Genomic DNA, 6,071 nt, shown 5'->3' with positions numbered 1-6,071 from the left:
AATTCTGTTACCATTGCAGTGAGTAGCAAAGTTCCATTTGACCTCAGTGGTGATGGATCAGATCCTTACCCTACAGAAGGAACGGATTTTGTAGGAGGATTGTCCTTCGTTGTTTAATGGCATAGAAGGAGCCACAGACATACTGCAGAAAGTGCCATATAGATTATATGGCTATTTAAAAAAACCAAAACATTTTTCTTCTTTTTGTCAGCTCGTGCGTAAAGTGAAGAAAGTGCTGTAGGGTCTGTAAACATATAATTAGGAACAGGATCTATCTGAGAAAATCTCTGTACTGACCAGTTTTGCCATATGTGAACTTTGATAGGCTGGTTTTAATGTCCTGTTGAGGCAGGTTTTAATGTCTTGTTGCTAACTGTATAATATGTTGGATCTGAACTGCCATCAATTATTTTGTTTTTTTCCCTCCTCATTATTTTGCAGGTGTTTAAGAACTTTAAACGACCTAGATAACGTGGCAGCGGGTTACCCTAAACTCTTAGCTACAACCCTTAATCATGAATGCATTTCAAAAAGGTTAAAAGAATACAAGAAGGTACTGTACTTAGCTCATGCATTATACAGAATATGTGATGTTTGTTTTTATATCTCTTTGTCTTCAACGTCCACTTTTTTAAATCTGTGTTTTGAGAAATAGGAACTGTGAAAAGCTGTTCTATTTTGGTACTATTGTGATGCACTTATTCCAATCTCCCCAAAAAAAAAAAAAAACCCTCAAAACATTAATCGATTCACTTAATTAAAAGAGGTTCGCTAGAAAAGGCTTATCAGTATTGCCAAATACGTTCTTTTCTACATATCAGAAATAGCCTCAACTTTATTATTTTGTTATAATTGTTTGAATTCACTGCCATCCTTTACTTGATGTTTGACCTCATAACTCTGCAAGTTTCCAAACTCTGCTAGCCAAATGAATGCTTAGGAAGTTGTGTGCATATATGTATATACTACACACACACATGCTGTATGTTTTTTTCTGCAATCTCAGAAGAGTTAAAACAATTTGGGTGGAGAATTTGAGTTCTCTAGTTGAATTTTACAGTGTATAAAAATAGATGTGCACTTCCAATTGAGAGCTTCACAGTATTATTTTCTGATTGGGAGAGGCTTGACTTATTCAAAATAGTACATTGGACTCCTATAGTTTCTTGTTGTATTTAAATGACCCAGCATTTCCAGGAGGCCAAAGATCTATTCCTGTTTTATGACCTGTTATATCCTTGGGGCAGGGGCTGCACTGAGGCCCAATAGAGCAAGAGGGTCATTGCCACAGTCCAGGTCCTAATTGTTGCTTCATGGTTACCACACAGATACCAAAACCTGCTCTCTGTAACATTGTAGCTGGGAACATCTGGAACATAGTAGTAGTCTGAGAGGGGAAAAAAAGCCTCTTGCATTTTGTTTCACCAGGTGCTAGGAGGAAGCAATATTAGACTTTTTGATACGGGAGGCAAATTCTGTGGCCCCTGAAGTTAGGCGACAACAATTGAAGAGGTCAAAGGACAGCTGAGTGGGGTCAATGAGACACCATGGGGTGTATTTTGTTACTTAGTAAAAGGAGCAGCATCCTAAAACCTTAAAGGATTCTCTTGAAAATCTATGTTGTGAAAAGGTTTTATGAGTCTGATGGCAAAAAGTGCTGATTTATCTACAGAATGCTTGCTTTTGTCTAAATGAAAGGATAATCCTTACCAAATGTTGTCAGCTATCATAGTGCAGTCATTACAGGTCTGAAAGGACCGTTTAAGCATACTTCAGCTTCCCAAATGAATATCATTGTAATGTTTCTCTGTTTGAAAAGAATTCTGAACTGTTTATTTTCTGAGCTTTTCTCCTTTGATATCAACGTTAGCACAGTGAGCAAAATATTTGAAAAAGCTGAAAGAAAATTTTTTATTTATAAATTAAAGATTTCTGTTCCTTAGGGAGGCTTCTTAGCTTCTGTAGATTCTCTGTGTGTTTCTTGTAAGAGGAAAATCTTAATTTACCAGCATATAATCCAGTCTAAACTGTAGCTGATTTTAATCCATTAATACTTGTTCAGGGAATGTTTAAACTTGTTAAACTAAGCTTTTATTTGTTTATATAATTTGTTCTGTGTACTTGAATGAAAGAGAAAAATAGTTTTTGACTAAGGAATGCCTATAATTTATTTGGCATTATCTTTTTTTATTATCCACAAGTAATTAATTCTCAACACTTTTCACTGAAGCAGATAGGAAACCAATGTCAGAGTCAAGACCTTGTAAAATATAAGAAAAGAAAATGTAGTAAAGGTTGCCCTCTTTACAGGGAAGGGGGTGGAGGAAAGAGTATATGCGTGTGGTAGAAAAGAGTTTTGCCGCAGCTCAGAACCAAGGTCTCAGATTTTGACCCTACCATCTTATACAAGCAATCATAGTCACAGTAGGAAGAAATAGGTGTTCAGAAGACAGGAGGTGATGGTATTGTTGTTATAACAACTGCACTGTCTTGATCTTTACAAGAATACACCAGAAAGCGTGGCAATGAAATAATCTGTGTAGCTATGAAAGAATAGGAATCAAATATATATAGTTTCATATAGAAAAAAGAAATGCTTGTCTTTTTTGTGAAGCACGGTTGTCCAAAAGGTTTAATTATTACACCTTTAAAAGTAATGTATACAGATGCTTGGCACGATTTATATCAAGGTTAAGGCAACTTTAAACAAATATCTTGGAAAAGGGTAACCTACTATAATGCAAATTGCTTATTAAACACAATCCCTGTTTAAATAACACTTAAGTTTGCTTCAAAACTGGCACACGCTATTAAATTTTCTTGATACCCCATTGTCTCCTGATGAGTTTAGGATGAGGCATACGTCTGAGGAGTGTGCATGGAGGAGGCACAGCAAGTTGAAATGTCAGCCTTCACTTTGATTTTCCAGGCCTCCACCAATTAGTGTTGAATTTCTGTACAACAAAATAATGATAAACTAGTCTATAGTAAAAGATAAAAAAATGTTATTTACCCAAGAGAGTGGGCTGGATTTTATCATAGAAACTGGATGGACCTGACTTCTCCAGGCTTGCAACAGACTACCACTGTCTCTAAATACAAAGCTAGATTCTTACAAATACATATATAGGAATTTGTATCCATCCAAGTTCACGTACATATTAGAAAAGGCATAGATTAGACTGAACCAGAAGTTGTGCTACGATCTTTAATATTGTTTGTAACAATGACACTTAACATATATAAAATGGAGATCATATAGACCTCTGTAAAGTACTTAGCCATCCACTGATGAAAAGTGCTCCATAAGTACCGTATAAGGTATTAGTTTTTTTTTAATGGAGTTTGACCTGCTAGAAAGAAAGTTTTACAGTTAGTATTTATATTCTATTGTGTAAATATGCAAGGTAAAGTATGGTGAGGTGTATTTTCTTCCTATTGGATGCTGACATTTAATGGAGTTTTATCTTAATGAATAAAAGGGTGAATGGAGCCTATATGTGGGAATTATGACTAAGTGATGGTTGTGTGGCAGCTACATTATGTCTAGATTGTAAATACCATTAAGAAATTTTATTTTGGGGAAAAATGAGTAGAAGTTGCACAGCAAAATGTCTAAAGTAAATAATTTAGTCCTGTATAATTTCTTCTTCCTCTCATCTGCAAAACCCAAATGCACTAGTTAACATAGTGAATGATGACTATAACAGGAACAATACGAGCATTTGAGATTGTGTATTCATTCCTATATTACATAAATTTGTTGGTTTAATTTTTTAGTTAAAAACTGGTTTTTTTTCCTATCATGAACCATTGCATGACATTTTATAGTTTAGAAAACAAATATAAATCCTGAAAATAATTGTTTGTCTTGGGATTGCTGAGGTGGTCTTAGCTGAGAGAGGTAGCACAAATGCAGATGGCTATACTTTTTAAGAAGCTTCCCTGTATTTACTGTTTTAGTTTTGTTCTGTTGGGTTGCTTCTGTGTCAGAAAAACTGGTCTCCTGTGACACCTTGGAACGTCGCATGGTGCCTACTAATGATTTGCATCTTTGATCTCTCACAGCCTCTGGTAGTTCCAGATATTCTTGACAGATTTGTTTATTCTACAGAAGAATTTCTGGTATTTCTGGGAAAAGAGAAAGTAAAGACTCAACCTTGACACACGATAAATGCATGTTACATAGAAGAATAAATAAGAAAAAGCCATTAGGAAGAAATCCACAAAACATTCTGCATTTTCTGATCATTTCCACCAGAAAGTAATGAGAGAGAAGGATTTATTTAATAGAAATGAAATGAACCATGTGGCCACTATTACTCAACAGTGTAAGGCTGTTTCACAGAAAATTGCTCATCCAGCATTAACCTTGACATAGTTTTGAGTTTTGTGGTTTTTAAGATCTCTGTATACCCATATTTTCTTTGTTCGCTTTATTAGCGCACTGTTTTTGGCAAAGAAATGGCCATGAAAACAGATGTCCAATAATTTTATTTTGTTGTTTGGAGCAATGGCTGAACATGCTTAAAAGAAGTGTGATTTGTTAATATGCCTGTTGACTGCAGAAGACTGTAGTGGAGTATCACATACTAAAAGTAAAGGACAAAACGTACTTTTGTTCTGTTCATTTTTTTAATGAAGAATTTTGGAGAAAGATGACGTTTATGCATTTGAAGAGAATTGTTTCTGAACAATTCTTATTTATAAGCAGTTGAGGATCCAGTCAGAACTGAATTTATAAGTAGTCTGGCACAAACACTAAGTCAAAGATGTGTTTTCTAACTCCTTCAGTGATACTTTTTTGAAGCCTGATTAAAAACAAGGACAAAAGTATTTATTAGCATTGCATTGTTTTTACACAAGGCTGTAAGGAATTGCTAATAAATTTGCTTACTTTATCCAAGCCTGTTAGACGTGGCAATTTGATTTCTCTGAGTTGTTTGAATTTTTTTTTTTTTTTTTTAAGAATTACTTTGTGGATTTTTTGTTTGTTTGTTTTCAAATTTATTTTTAGAGGGGGAACATGAGAGAACAAACCTTGATCGTGTTTTCGGTAGAATTACACAATTAGTAGATGAAAAGGAGGTGTAAGATACAATGTATCAGATCGTTACATGCAATATGGCCAGTTTGTGCCACACCTCACTTCTGGCTCATTTTGGCCACAAAATTTGTCTAATTCTTCTTGGAAGAATAAATAAACACCAGTGTAAGGAAAATGCTGAAGTGGCATAAAGCCTGATGTAGGAGCTCATGTGCCCCACACCCTACCTGCTGCCAGCATAGTACGATAAAGCGCGTGTGCTTAGAAAAGAATGAGTGTAGTTGAAAGACTGATCCTGGGCTGCATTTTCAGTCCTTTCTGTCTATTACAGACCAGCCAAAGTCTCTAACATAAGGTATGTCTACACCAGTGGTCCCCAAACTTTCTTGTGGAAATAGCATATTGCTATTCCCAGAAGACTGTGGTGGGCACCCCACACCCCACCACCAAAATGCCGCTGAGAAACTGCAACGCTTCTCGGCGGCATTTCAGCAGCGGGGTGTCCTGCGGGCACACAAAAATGTCCCGGTGGGTGCCATGGCGCCAGCGGGCACCGCTTTGGGGACACCAGTCTACACTGTATGCCATTGGCTGTAGCATATACGCAGCATTTCTCAAATGTGGCCACCAGGGGCTTTTCTTATGGCCACAGCCTCTTGGGCAGTGATTTTGGGGGGCAAGCAGCGAAGCCACAAACACCAGAGGAGCATGCAGCCAGTGTGAGTTCCCCACCTTCCCAGGGATGGTGGGGCTCAGGATTCTGGCTTCAGCTCTGGGGTGGCAGGCTCTGTCCTCCGGCCACACAGCAGCAGCCTCCATCCTACGGCTGCGGCCTCTGGCCCTAGCCCCAGGCTCACCACCCCATCGTCCCTGGATCCGGCTGCCTCCCCTGACCTCTTGCTGCCTCCCTACCCACCTCCCCATTCAAGGCTTAATTTGTCCTCTGGCTTACCAGGCCTGAGTAAGTCTGTTGTGAAAAGTGGTATTTTTATGTTTGTTAATATCACTTTACACTATCTTCTAG

At 37.5% G+C, this 6,071-nt stretch overlaps 1 protein-coding gene across 1 annotated transcript in view; it reads left to right on the top strand.

The window, feature by feature from the left end:
• Positions 1 to 484: 484 nt before the first annotated feature.
• GREB1L (GREB1 like retinoic acid receptor coactivator) overlaps positions 485 to 6,071 on the top strand; it is a 129,705-nt gene continuing 124,118 nt past the window's right edge. Inside the window, exon 1 of the mRNA XM_077810384.1 lies at positions 485 to 553. The gene's annotated coding sequence lies outside the window, so the exon portion shown is untranslated. The remainder of the gene's footprint in view (positions 554 to 6,071) is intronic.

Source organism: Eretmochelys imbricata, chromosome 2, assembly GCF_965152235.1.
Source record: "Eretmochelys imbricata isolate rEreImb1 chromosome 2, rEreImb1.hap1, whole genome shotgun sequence".
NCBI classification, from domain to species: Eukaryota; Metazoa; Chordata; order Testudines; family Cheloniidae; genus Eretmochelys; species Eretmochelys imbricata.
This window is presented reverse-complemented; position numbering and strand designations above follow the sequence as displayed.